Raw genomic sequence first — 15,495 nt, 5'->3', positions numbered from 1 at the left:
TCACTGCACAAAGTAACATTCAAATATCGGTCACAGTGGTAGTTGTGGCATTGTAAATGAGCTAGGACGAGTGAGGGGGGATTGGCACGAGAGGGCGCCATCCGATCTGAATGGAACGTTTCGACGTCAGTCGTCCGTAGCCCATCGTCAAAGCAACAACGTCCCGTTTACGAACAGATGAAATAATTTCAGCAATTTCTTTACAGAATAATCCTCAACAAAACTTAGAAACATTTCATAGACAAAAATTGGCTCCAAAATTATTGTCTATTGCAAAACAAGTCAACCGACAACCAGTTTGACGCCACAATTTCTTGCTGGAGCCCGAGTTATACGCGTGATTATATTGCGTTCAAAACTGTTCCATTTCAAACTGCGCATGCACACACTGTTTTCTCGCAATGCATACTAATTAGGTAACTTGTCACGGATAAAAGTCACCGAAAACATTTTGAGCAATTGTACTAGAGTGAAATTTAAACGTGCCTTTGCATTCTCCATGAATTTCGTAACTTGCTTTGATCATGGTAAAGAGAAAAGCTATGAGTTTTTTCAACAGTTAGCTGGAATCTGATCGAAAACGTGACTCAAAAAATACATTTACATCATTTTTCCGATTATTTTTTCTGCTCGTAACGATAGAATCAGGTCAATTTAGAACTAACATATATGCTATCGGAAAGCATTTTGGCACAATATTACTGAAAAAACGAGTTTTTCATTGCTCACGAATATTAACGTATGCAAATGAGACTATTATTTCAACCAATCGTGTCATGCAACCCCCCCCCCCCGGGACGATTCTAGTCACCAACAATTTCAATGTATTATATCGCATTATGTCACGGTATGCACATGGTCCTCTACCAGTTATCAGCGTTATCTATTCAATTCACGAACAAAATAAAACGTGACACTACATTATTAATTGAAACATTTTTTTTATTATTTCTTGCAATTTAAATTAATAGAAAAAAAACAATCACAAAATGTGCAGTATTTAGTCAGTCAACATAATTTGCGTACATTCAATTCATCGATTTATTTTCAAATTATTCGAACAATTATGATTAAGAGAGTTTCTCACTCAAGGAGAGCACTAGTTTCAGCTCACTTTGCAAACTTTTCTCAACTTTCTACATTATCAAAATGCCATCAATGAAAACTCTGCCTGCGTAGTTTTGACTTTCTAAAATCCGTTGGAAAACCAGCCAACGTTTAAGCGTATATAATGCCAATCTAAGAATCAGACTCGCTGATTTTGATACACTAAGACACGTGTCGATATAAACTGAAATTCGGATATCAAGCAAGCTATCAAGTGCGATGTGTAAATGAAGGAAGTCGTGTGGGTAAACTTGCGCTTGTCATTGGATGTTAATGTGCGACTTAAATATATTGAATAACATTTGTATGTTGACTCGGTCAATGTTTCATAATCGCCGAACACGCCAAATCCTTTGAGTCCATTTACTGTTAGCAAGTGTCCTGGTCGTTTGTAGTTGCTCTGTCAATATCCGGCTTCTTGGTATGTCCTTCTGAAGATGGCAGTCCAACAGCAACCCACACTGGCACGCCAAATAAGCACATTCCGGGTATAGTAGCGAACATGTTGCGCCTTGTCTGGAAGAAAGGAAGGAATAAAAAAAATGAATGACGTGAATTATTAGACAAGTTTTCGGTACAAGTATTTGGTGGTAGTAATGGATCAAATCTCAGATAACTAATAATTGGTTGTCTAAGTACAAATGAAACAATTGTTTGTCAAATATGGGCGTCGCACTTTTCCTTAATACTATAATAAAAGGGGTATATTTTTGCTGCGTCTGACTGGGCGTGTCCAGATACCGGCAGAATTCTCAGAATACAGGCAGTTCGAAACCGTCATTTTTATTTTGAATAAAATAACGTTAAACAATTAATTGATGCATTACAACAAGGTCATACAAAATGCAAGTTCAGTCGTACCGGAATATTTTTTGGTACGGGTTGAAACATTGTTATTATAGTCCTGCGCAGCGAGTGGAGTGATTTCATTCATATAGCGTGTTAATACGGAGTTTGCTTTCTTCAGAATTATCTGCTTGGGTAACTATAGAATAATACCAGATTAGATTTAATTAATATGAACGACTAAAGAAAAACTCACCTTAAAAGTTTGTACAGTACGTGTTGAAATAAAAGTCGCAATTCTACCAAACATTTTTTATGGGGCAATCCAATACGTATGTTTGAACGTTACGAACGGTTGCTGGAATAGAGAGTGTGTGGATGCAAGAATACTGCTGTACGAAGTGTACGAAGTATACGTAGTTAATTGTGTAGGCTACTGTAGCTCTCTGTGCAGGACACCGATACTGAGACACTTTCATTCACCGAGGAATAAGCGAAACAACCTTACCGCATGCGATGACAAGAATCGTCATTGTATGGAACTAATTATTCACGTATTATCCCCCCGAGGGATTTATGGGACACCATATATGGTCTGTCGAATGTGTTTAACTACGCACTTCCTTCCCATTGGTTGCTGGACTAGTATTCAACCCAGGTATTCAACACTTTGACCAATCACATGATAATTTATTTGTCTGGCAGGTGTAGGCTCAACTCACCTCCTATAAACAATCTGTGGCTGGGTTAGAGTATTTTACGAGGCCGCATTCCAAACACGCGTCACTTCGTAACAATCAAACACGAGCTGTGTCACAATTCTCACAAAAAGACAAAAAGCAGATTTTACACTGTGATTTGATTTTGTGCTGTTGGTCTACTTTTTCACAGATAAATTGTTCATAAATTCGGCGGTTCGGCAGTCAATTGTTTCCGCACTGCAAAGCGTTTGTTTATAGTGAGAAAAAAATCATCATAGGTACCTCCGCTCTAGACTGAGTAGTTATAATTGTCATGAAGTAAGCCATAATAACAGCGTGAAATATTTGAAGAAAACCCTGTCAGTAAGGCCGAACAACACCATACTGTCGCTACGCGTTGCTAAGTCAATTTCATTTGTATGTAGACTAAAAAAATACACGCATAATGTGTTTTATTTTCCATTTTATAGGCATTTCGCTTATTCAGTCATTGTTTTACTGAATGATAGATGAAACTTTTGTAGAAATAAGGTGGTCGTAAAATTGTTTAATTGACAATCAGTTTACACTGCTGTATTGCGTTAAAGGACGATCTACTTCAAAATAATTGAAACTTTTGAACTTCAAACACACATTTTATTGGCTTTTTATTTGTTAATTTCTGCTGTTTCAAAGATTTAATTATGTATTGTATTAATATGCCAATTACTAAACAATATTTCACTGAAATATGAATATTACTAACTTAAGTTGTAAACAAAATTTATGAAGTTCCGTGTATAAACACTAGTGTAAAAAGGCAGCGGAGAGCTATTTTAGCCAAAGCGCAAATAAGAACAATTTTATCGGGAACTAGGTTAATGAGCAAAGTAATGTTACTGTAGTGAAATGGTATGTGTGATGTAATGCTTTGGCATTATTGAAGGGACTGCACTTTTCTAACGCAAATCACGTATATCCTTATAATGCCTTGAAGTACAATTTATTGGGAGATAAATAGATTCTGATTATTTGCATTCATGAGTAGGCTTCAACCATGATAATCCTATTTTACTTTATCTACTTATTTGATTAAAAGAAACAAAAACATTTATTTTATAGATCGAATGTCTCTGGTTTGTTTAATTTGCATATTTATTCGTGAACAGTCACTGTGACAGCTTTAGTATTCAAGTTCATATGTACGTATTCGGGATTCGAGAGCCCCTATTATAAGCTCATCGTGTGCATGTGCGTCAATTGGAACCCATATCCACGTATCGAACACGACGCGCGCGGAGCAACGACACACTTCTGGTCGTTGTGTCGTCACAGGAAGCGCTGTGTCAGCACAGACGGTGTTGAAAATACGCCGACCTGCAGCTTTAATGATTTCTGGTACAAGAATTTCGGCCTGAAACTTTGCTACTGGTAAATTAATTCTTGTGATTGGTTGACTAGCTCAAAAAGTTCAAAACCAAAACTTACGATACACAAACTATTCGTTGGGCTGCCAAAGCTCGAGTTTAAGGCTATGGGGGGAATTATTAAGTTGTCGACAGAGAAATAAGTTCGTCCTCCTCATTTTGATTATTTGATGGAAAAAAATTCTAGAATTAGTGGCGCTTTCAAATGTTCTGCATTTAAACAATTTGGTGACAATGGCGATTATCCCCCACGTATAATAGTTCATAGATCCAGATACAGCTCTATGTCAAAGTTTGACAAACAAAGAAGGGTTCGACGTGAGCGTATTTAGTATAGGACAAACTACCAGTGTCAATCACTTCAATAATGACCCGTGATCTCCTTGTTTTTGAGGGGAAAATGGAAAAAGCATGCATACAATGGAAATTTTATGGCGGATTCCATAAACCACAATGAAAACACATTTCACCATTAAAGATCTACAAAAAATAATACCAATTTTATGATAATTTTAGATATGAACAAGTACAGGTATAGGGTAACATGAGACGTGGGTGTTCATCGCAAAGCGTTTCCATGAAAATGTGTCACATCGAATTCTGATTTGATTTGGTTTATGGCACCTACTGCTTCAAATGTAAAAAAATACAAACAAATATATCTGATACTAGTAATACTTCTGCTTATCTGATACTAGTAATACGTCTGCTTTTAAAAACATACGTATACGGTAGAGCGTATTCTCACGTGAACGCGCCAACTGCAATACGCTGATTAACCGCAACGTTTGACGTCGTCGCCTTTCTATACTCATTTGTGTTATTTCAATTAAATGCTATGAGAAACGTCTGTAAACAAAACGTTTGATTTAAGGATACACTAGCTGTAACGACCTAGTTTTTTGTATTGCAAACGTGTTCTACATGAATAGCAATTATTTCCGTTCTATTAGCTGAAACTAGTTCAATTATTAGGTACCGGGCCCTTCTGTATGCTTTATAAGCTCGCTAAAAGCACTGAATCAACATCGTGAAGTGTTTATTGTACGTACCCTAAGCTCCGTTTTTTAAACCATCATACGTCGTTACTGATTGTTTGTGCGTGCGCAATTCCGAGTACTCAGATCAAAATGGCGACTCCGCCGAAGCGGGTTAAAGGTCGGCTGAGAGCAACCGACTCTGCCAAAAAACGGTCGATAGCCAAGCGGAATGCGGGAAAGGTAAATATATTCGAACAAATTGAGCCATGGAAAAAAATAAAAGAAGACATGCATTTATCTCCCCATGCAGCGGTAGCAGAATTTCTTATTATCAGGTAAGAGTGGAAATTGCAATGTCATTGTATTTTAGTTTTACTGGAGGTGACTGGGTTTCTTTTCTGCATCCCTGAAGTTTTTCTTTTGACAGCATTTCATATTATATAATAAATGTTTACTATTGTGAGTCATTCTTTGAACGATTATGTTCAACTAAATATTGCTACACTACAGCAAGTTATTAACAACATTGTCGGTAAATGTAACAGCAATTGCTTCCAATGTTGTTGAATTTGTTTTGTTACAATAAAGTTTGTTTTGATACTTTTGCGACGCACCCAGACTTCAGCTCGCCGCTCCACTTTCAGTGTGATCATACACGCGATTTTCAGTAGTTTTAATAACGGATGATTCATCAAACCAATGTAGTTGTTCGACATCATAGTTGGTAACATTATCTATGAAATCCAGAGTCCACTCTTCGTTGCGTTCCGTCCTAGACTCTGTGGCAACACTGGTCAACTTCTTTCGGCTCATCCCCAAATATTTAGTAATAGCACAATGAATAGTCGACAAGCACGGGACAGTATCGATGGTACACACATTTTCGGCAATTACATTTTTTCTAATCTCCCTCAAATAAATACTTGGCTTAGTCTTCTTGTATAATTCGATGTAACACGTTTCGGGCATTGCTGTGGACCGCCAGTATTATGTTCAATATCACCAGTTGAGATAATTTTTTTGCATATATTATACGTAGTAAATTTTGTCACACCAACCCATTTCGCTATGTCATCAATAGAAATTCCTTCTAAATACAGCTCAACTATCTTTTCGCGAATCGCAGTTGGATTCGGTAATCCTTGTTTACTCCGCAACATGTTGACTGTGAATGTCACAGTCACAGTCACAGTCAACAAGTAGTGGTTGGAAAGTAGAGCGGCGAGCTGAAGTCTGGGTGCGTCGCAAATGTATCAAAACAAACTGTATTGTAGCAAAACAACTTCAACAACATTGGAAGCAATTGCTGTACATTTACCGACAATGTTGATAATAACTTGCTGTAGTGTAGCAATACTTAGTTGAACATAATCGTTCAAAGAATGACTGAAAAGATAGTAAAATGTTTGCTTGGTCAAATCCGAGTTTACTTCACAACAGCAATATCTGTTAAGTGTCGATGTTGTACTTCCGTTGCTATATCATATTGTCTTAGCGCTAACTACAGATAAATTCTACTCAGGGTCAGTGTTTGATTAACTTTATATTGCACTTTTTTTTTACTAAACCATTTCTTTCATACTGATACATGTACATATGAATAATACTTGCTGAACATTTTTAATTTTTTTTCAAAAAACAACTTTTTTCACACACCTACTATTTTATTTTTGATGTTAGAGACGGTATGTCAGGGATTGAAGAGATGCAGATGAACCAACAAACAGTAGTGCAACAGGAAATGAAAGGTATGTGAACATGTGTAAAATTTTTGTTTCTGTACTTATAATGTATGCTAGCATTTTATTTATGATTTAATTTTATAATGAAGACAAATGGCCATCCTTATAGAAAATTATCAGATATATATATATAGAATTTATTAATATAAAAGGGGTGATAAAAGCTATTGGAATAACAATGGACTACTCTGAATGGAGGCATTCTCAGACCTAATTAGCATTGTGCAAAACAGTTTACTTGCTCATACTCATTTGACTTATAGACGTATAATTCTTAGCAATGTTTGAATATATAATAATATACTTCATTCTATTCCCTCTTTAGAAATAGAAATTTATAGCAGAATCTATTAATAAACTAACAAGAATACAAAACAATGAAGTTAGATGAAGTTATCATTGCTTTTTAAAATGTGTGCAGTCATTGAAGCATTCTGCTTATAACATATGATTACCTCCTGTACTTGTATTTTAAATCTGCAGGAATCAAGAATATAGAAGAAGAGTAAAAAAAAAAACATTGTCGCAGTCTTTTGTTGACCCATTTGAGTAAGTGATTCTATTAAAATTAGTTCCAGAAAAATTTATACTGGTTCACTTTTGAGACTTTTAGAAATTCTTTCAGTTGACAAGTATTTTCATTTTTCCCTTGCTTGCATGCACATGTAAAATGATGAATAGTTCATATTTTGGGTATAAGCATTTTGTAATCAAGACATTTTGACATTCTTTTTACAGCTTAAGTATAGATGTGACATTTGATGAAGATGATTTAGATAATCATATTGATGATCCTGATTATGAACCAAGTTTCAATATTACTATTCAGTGAGTAACTTCTCATATTTCATAATTGTATTTATTATCTATATTATAAAGATTTCTTATTTACTTGACTGTTTAACCAATATAAACATGCATATTTTTAGCAACTATAAGATGATGAATTATTCAACCCTTACAACAGTTCTTTGACCTGCCAACTACACCCACAAGATTTTATTTATTTCCATAAGCCCTTTCAGACTGATCTTTTAAATTTCATCCTAGACCAGACTGTGTGAATTTGGAAGATGTTCCATTTGAGTGTCAGTCTGACAGTGAAGGTGACGAAGAAGATGAAGACGAAGGCATTGAACAAACAGATGATATAGGTAGTGGAATGAACAGGGTGAAAACTGAGGAAGATGTCACAGCCTTGTTAGATGATAATATGTATTTAACATATTTGAGTCTGCTAATGGTCCCGGCTAAAACAACAATTAATGCTGTGTGTCAAGTAGGTTGGTGCAAGAAACCTGTAGAGCAAATTCCTCCTGTATTTGTAGGATCCGCCGTGTATCTGAAATGGGTATGTTCAGCTATTGGTTATATAGCAGTACTATATCGCGTTTCCTTTATTATCAGCGCATGCACTTATGTAATTTGACAAAAGTGTTTGTATGATCAAAATGAAATATTAATTATTTTGTTGTTTCAACAGCAATAAATAATATTTTAGGTTTAAATGTGTTTCTAATAAAGAAATTATGGTATCCATACTATGAATGTTACAAGGGTATTGTGGCCCATCCTGGTTGTTAATTATCTTTTCATTGATGCAACATTCTATCTCATTGGAGAAACATACTGATTTAATTTGTGGTCTACTTTTCCTGTTTACCACAATGTTATTGTTTTTTGTTGCTTCTTCAATTTGAAATGACTGCATTCTCATATGTTGTTGTTTCAGTTATATCATGCAAATACTCATGTCTTGGCAGTACATATTTATAAATAAAACAATCAACTTTTTTTTATTTTAAGGTTTGTCCGAGTGGGCACATTGATTTTAAATGTTGCTCCCAGCCTATTCTCAATAGAAGAGTTCACAGTGGAGATGTTATGACATCTGCAGCAATCCTACTTTCTGGTAACAATTATAATAAAATTGCTCTGTTCTCAAAAATGATGAACATGAAAATTGTGTCTTCATCAACTTTCCATAAAATACAAAGACACTATCTTGTTCCTTGTGTGGATCAGTTTTGGCTGAAGCATCACGAGGACCTACTTACAAAGCACAAAGATCATGAAGTTGTACTACTTGGTAAGCAGATATCTACACCCCATTTATATTTTTCTGTCTTTTGTAACTAACATTTTATCTTTGTTGTAACTACAGTGAATCTTTGTACGTGTTAATTAATGCTGATACTACTTTTGACACAGTTTACTCTTTCTTTGTCATGCTTCAAAAATGTTTTAATATGGACCTTGATCTTTTGACAATGTCTAAACAGTCAGTGTCGACCGTGTTGTTGTCTTACATGTATAGCCACCCCTTACTGTAAAATAAAATTATCTAGACAATGGAGAACACACATATCTTTATATTGTTAATTTGTAATGAAATGTATTTTTAGGTGATGGGAGAAATGATTCTCCTGTGTACTGTGCTCAGTTCTGCTCCTACACGCTGATGGAAAATATTTCCAAAGATATTTTGTCTCTTCAGACAATGGACAAGAGGGAGACGGAAAGAAAGTCAATGAATATGGAAAAGGCTTGTTTCCAAAAAAAGTATCACGCACCTACAAGAAAAAGATATGATGATTGAGGAAATTGTAACAGATGCACATATGCAAATAGGAGCACTGATGAGTAAGTGAAATAACGTGTGATTAATGCATAAACATGAAATAAATTAGAAACCAGGAATTATCAACACAGTACTCCAATTATTGAGAAAATGGCCCAGGGTTTTCAGGCAAGCTGGTGTTTCCTTTAATTTTGTGAATTGGAATTCTTGTTGAGATGCTAGCACAAACCCTGCACAACAAGTCAGCTGATTTGTACAATAAGTGTGTACCCTTAAGTTCATAATGTATCATATGCTGTTAAAGTACCAACAAATGAATTTATTCTGTTTTCCTTATGAAATTAATAGATTTTTGAAATTGTTACATTTTACAGAAAATACGTTTAAAGATATAAAGCATTCACATGATATATGGCATGCGGCTAAGAATTTAGGAAAGAAAATTATTAAGGTAAGTTAAAGAAAAATATTTATAATTTTACTGCCACTATTTTCAAACCAAAATTTTCATACAAAAATTCTTATACTTTCTCTTTTTGGGCCAAATTAAATGTAAATTGGAAGGATTTTCTACAAATCTGTTTGGTGAAAAGTTGACTGACAATGAAAGGGTTAGTTCAGAAAAAATGGTACTTATTTCCTTGGATATCCACATTGAAAGTGAATTAGTGTTAAGTGTAGAGTTGGTATGACAAGACCACTGACTGTTTTGATTCTTTCTTTTGTAGGCAGGGCAGGCTAAACAGTGCAGACCATTACTAAAATGGAGCAAGCATATTGTTAATCATTGTTGGCACTACTGTAAAACTGCACCAACATATGAAGAAATTTTGGTAACATTGTTGTTGTTTTCCTTATAAACTTGTTAGCAAAAAATGTAATCTAAATACAATAATAATCAGAGACATCAAAAACACCCCCACAGTAAATATCAATAATTGCATTGAGTGTTTGAAAACAAGTGGAAAGTACAAATGCATTCAGCATGTTATTTTTCCAGCACGATTTTCTAAATAAATAGATTAACTGTTATTATCACTGTGCTATCAGTTGATACAGTAATTTGGTGAACACCAATCATCCAACTTATCGTGAAAATATAATGCTTGTTCTAACATATATTGCAATATATATTATATTGCAAAGTATGACAAAACTGTAGTGACATGAATTTGTGATAGTAATGTCTTGTTTTTCTCCACAGGGAATATAGTGTGGAGTGCTTCATCATGTTGTCGATGAGCATGAATGGACCTTGACGTATGTTCAGGGTAAAAATGAATGTGACCATGGACCTCTCACAGATGCTAGGGACACTGAATGGCTGAAGGAGGGTGATCCAGCACATGTGGCACTCAGAAAGATTGTCCTGGATAAACGTGTCTTAAAAAACATTCATTATTACTTGAACTTTAGGTAGGAAAATGCCTTTAGCATTGTAGTTTAATCTAATGCACAGTATACATTCCCATGACCTGATAGTTTTCCAGATTGTATTTATTTTCCAGTAGATAAGTTTGACTCTGCTCGTAGGATAAACTAAGGTTTTGTAACTATACCAGAAACGACGAGAGTATGGTATGTTTTTATTACACTAATAAGCAAACTATACATGTGTGATACCTGTAGCCACTGGGCACAACATAACATGATAACATGAACTTCAAAACAAGTGCAAGGCGAACATTGTTAACCACAAAACAAAACTAACTACTTTGACCCCCCCCCCCGGCTTGTTAAAACAAAAGTACTCCTTCTCAAACAGCTGATCTAATTGGTTAAAAGTGAGAAAATATTGACGCAGGATTGGTCAGTTAATCAGCTTTGTCATTTGAGGAAATTAAGGCAATTTGATAGACCAAAATTCATGACAGCAGAATCCGTGTTTAAATATAATATAGCAAATAATTTCTGATAATGGTAATGGTTCTAAAAATAGTAATTGTATGTTTTACTGTATTTCTTTTCAGAAGTACAGCTGAACTCGAAACATTTCAGCAGCAAATACTGATGCACGCAAGCAAAAGATTTGCATACTCACCACCTGTATACAGAGCGAGAAATTTATTGGCAGCCCTCGATCACAATATGCATCATAGTAGGGAGTTGAAAAGAAACAAGAAAGGTGAAATCATGTGAGTTCTGTTAAGAATTTAATTGTTCACACAAATACATGCATTCAGAGTATTGTCATTTGTGGGGATTTCCTTGAAGCACACAGACTGACAATTATTGTGACCTTTTCAAATCATAGTGTTTATCAATTGTCTAAATGTGATGTGGCTGAATATCGTATATCACAACATCTGTAGCTACAAACCAACTAATAAAATTACAAGCCGGTAGGCTGGTTGGTAATTCACTCCGCTCAAGAAGCAAGCAACATGTTTTCTGCTGTTGTCACGGTAGGACATGAACGTGAAGCTAACGTCGGTTTATAACTAAAGCCGAGTCTTGTATATGAAGATCGCAAAAAACGGTCAGTCTTTACAAGTTACTTTATTTTATTGTTAGGACATATTCTGTTGTTAAATTTATTATTTCCAACTGTTTTGCGATAGTATTTTCTAGATTGAAAACAGAATTTACAGTTCAGCCAAAATAGAAAGCATGATCATTTGAACACTGCTATTACAAGACTGGTAGGAGATAATAAATTTGAGGTGAAAGTATTCAAAAATCAGTTTTGGGGCTGTTACTATGACAACGATGGGCCAAATTTGTTTTTTTCCATATTGTCACAGAAGTCATAATACCTGAAAACACTGGAAATCACACAGACACACACACACAAAAGAGATTATAAGGGCAATCCTAGCGACGCAGATTGCCAATAATGCATATTTTTTATTTTTTGTAGATACCACAGGAAGTTCAACAAAAAAAGCAACAGATGGTCCGTGTCACCAGAGAAAGTTGAGAAAACGTACCCTCACATAAGAGATTTGAAGAAGTTTATTGTCAGTACAAGATTATCAGACAAGACTGGAATGCAAAGAAAGAAGGACCTGGAGCCAAGTGACCCAAGAAGGCTGTCAAATACTCCCCAATCTCGCCGCCGTCTACAAGTGTTCTTGTAGAACAACATGTATTCCGCAGGACATGATTAGCTCCACTATCATCAAAGATGACCAGACCTGTTGATGTTTGTCTGTTGTACATTTGTCAGTTAATTTCGGTCTCCGTCCATCCAGACTAATATCTAAGAATCCCTTGGACCAATTCCGTTCATTTTTTGCATGTGTCTAATACTTTATGTGGTACATATGCACATGCAGTGGTTTAGAGATTCGATTTAAAATGGCAAACTGGCAGCCATCTTGTTTTTTGAAAAGGTTGTATTTTGGACATGCTTTGTCAGTTTTTATTCAAACTTGATACATAGATTATACATGTTAGGATACATGTCCATGACGATTTATTTCACAATTGGATCAAAGATGGCCGACTGGCAGACATCTTTTTTTTGAAAATGTCTTATTTTGGACATGCTTTGTCAGTTTTCATTCAAATTTAGTACATAGATCATACATGTTAGGATACATGTCCCTGACCGTTCGTGAGTTCCTGAGTCTGACTGTCCCTCCGTGTGTCTGTCCCTCCGTGTGTCTGTCCGTCCGTGTGTCAGTCTGTCCAGAGTCATATTTCAGAATCCTGTGGACCGATTCCGTTCATTCTTTGCATGTGTCTAGTACCTTATGTGGGACATATGCGCATGCAGTGGTTTAGTGATTCGATTCAACATGGTTGGCTGGCAGCCGTCTTGTTTTTTGAAAATGTTGTATTTTTGACGTGCTCTATCAGTTTTCATTCAAATTTGGCACATACATGTACTTTATACATGTTAGGATGCATGTCCATGACAATTTGTTTCAAAATCTGGTCAAGGATGGCCGATTGACAGCCATCTGATTTTTTGGCCTTATTACTATATTTCCACAATTTATGTACCATTTTCATTCGTATTTGGCACATACATCATACATATCAGTGTGTTTCATAATCAGATCAAAGATGGCCGAATAACGGTTGTTTTTATTTTTGGTTATTTTACTACTACACGGAACACATGTTTTGATGTATATAAACAATATGTTGTATACGCCACTTGGAACTCAAGTTTCAAGGACACGCTCACGACAACCCCTCCGCTTTAATATGACGAGCACAAAGAGAACTTTCAAAAAATTAACGGGGACTGTGACATTTTCAATGACTTGTTTCATTTAAATGACTTATCAGAAACCGAGAGCTAGATTGCTTTGCTATTCGTACCACAGTTACCTGAGATGGTCATCTGTTGCATTTCATATCGCATGTAAATCACTATTTTGAGGGAACAGTCAAAGATGACTATTTTCAACAACATCTTGTCAGATTGCTCTGATATTTGTCATGAATGTTCTAGAACTGCCCCCCCCCACCATACACAGGTGTCTATTTTATGTGATAATTTTTATGCACATTTTCTCCAAACCATCGTCTGCCAGATTGCTTTGAGATTCATGATGTATATACGTGGAAAGTCCTCTCTCAAATTTGTCCATTTGGTGTAGTTCTGTACCACTCTCAAATTATTCAATTACTTGTGTTAGTGTATAGATAATGTAAATAAAACATGTACATTTTGTTATATAAAAACTTTGTATGTTGTGCTTTATGGAAATTAAATTTAGGAGCACCATAGTATGTCCTCATTACGTGTTCCTCTTCATTTGACAATGAAGTGTTTGTATATAGTCCAAATACAATATTATTTTGTTTTTGGAATAGAAAATGTCATTTTGCATTTACATGCTTTGGAGGAGCTCTTATATATACAGAAACTGTAAAAGCAGGAATTCACCTTCATTATATATGGTTGCTATTGGACAAGTCATGAAAGAAACAACAATGTTTTCATAAATTTTATTTTAAATAAACAGTACAGTATAAACATTTGTGAATATTCAAAACCCAAGTAAAAAAATACAGTGGAAGTATAACACATTGTTTTTTGACATCTCTTTGTAAAAACAAACAATGGTATATATAAAAGAAGTTTGGCTTTTTGAAAAATATAAATTATTGCACCGCTCTTATGCTAGTCGTGATGGTAGAAATCCAGTGTACTGCCCAAATTCGTCGGGGTACTTATCTCTTAGTCCCCATACACAACAGCTAGGAATGATCCCCCTGTCGCCAGCGCTCAACCGTCCATGCTGCATACAGACAATTTATAATGTGGTTGGACCTGTTCAGATTATCCCCATCATCCACAGCGAGGATATCTCTTCTATATGTCCTTGCTAATGCAAGGACAGCTTCATTAAGGATAAGTAGCTGAAAATCCTAGAGAAAAATAGAATTAGATTAACATGGTACAGCAAACTGTTCTTGCACTGATTGTCCCATGCATTTCCTGTAAAGTATGCACTACAGCATGCAAGGTTTCCTGTAGACCTGTTTTGGGGATGAGCCCCCCCCCCCGCAAATAAAAATAAATCGCCCATAAAAATGATGAGAGTTTGATATCCTCACAAACCTGTAACTCCCCTTCCATCAAAACACGCAAAAACAGGCAAACGTAGATTACAAATATGAAGCAGTTCATTGTTTCAATAATTCAGTCCTACATGTGGTCATATGTGTCATATTATTGACATGATTGATTTTTCAACTACATTTACTGGTAGTCCTGAAATGCAGCTTTCTGGTTGCCTCCCACAACATCTCCTCTCCGCTTGTGTGGGCATCTGCCGGCAATTCCTGCAGATACACCATTCAGGATTGTTAGTGGATGATGATGGACGATAGCCTCCCAACTGGGCTGATCTTTCCTCAACTAAATTAAAAACAAAACTTGGCTGGTTATCCACCATTTGCATCAAAATCTTGTCTTTTGATTTTATTGGCATTTCTGTTATGATTTTGTACATCTAAAAAATTATACATGATTACCACATATGTAATGTACATCATGGTTCCCACAGAAATTGAAAAACAAGATTTCCTGATTTTTCCATGACATTTCCCTGATATAGTACACAATTTCCCTGATCCTTAACTTGTACAGCCCCCAATCAAATAGGCATCGAACAACACAATTTTCATTTCTACATACATGTTGGCCTTCATTTTGATGCAAACAAAATGAATATGTTGATTACACTTCCATTCAACAAATTATGCAATTTTGAAGCCAATAAGTGA

General features: G+C 35.5%; 1 long non-coding RNA gene and 2 pseudogenes across 1 annotated transcript; 1 reads left to right on the top strand and 2 right to left on the bottom strand.

Annotated features, from left to right (window-relative positions):
* Positions 1-921: 921 nt before the first annotated feature.
* Positions 922-2,454, bottom strand: LOC102805429 (uncharacterized). Its single transcript, XR_014929785.1, has 2 exons — positions 2,150-2,454; positions 922-1,623 (listed from the first exon to the last, which is right to left on the bottom strand). It is a non-coding gene; the product is annotated as an uncharacterized LOC102805429 (long non-coding RNA).
* Positions 2,455-5,130: 2,676 nt separating this feature from the next.
* LOC144354897 (uncharacterized) lies at positions 5,131-12,409 on the top strand (annotated as a pseudogene).
* A 1,972-nt stretch (positions 12,410-14,381) lies between these two features.
* Positions 14,382-15,200, bottom strand: LOC144350088 (P2X purinoceptor 7-like; annotated as a pseudogene).
* Between the last annotated feature and the right edge of the window lie 295 nt (positions 15,201-15,495).

This window comes from Saccoglossus kowalevskii, chromosome 6, assembly GCF_978046115.1.
Source record: "Saccoglossus kowalevskii chromosome 6, keSacKowa6.1, whole genome shotgun sequence".
Lineage (NCBI taxonomy): Eukaryota > Metazoa > Hemichordata > Enteropneusta > Harrimaniidae > Saccoglossus > Saccoglossus kowalevskii.
This window is presented reverse-complemented; position numbering and strand designations above follow the sequence as displayed.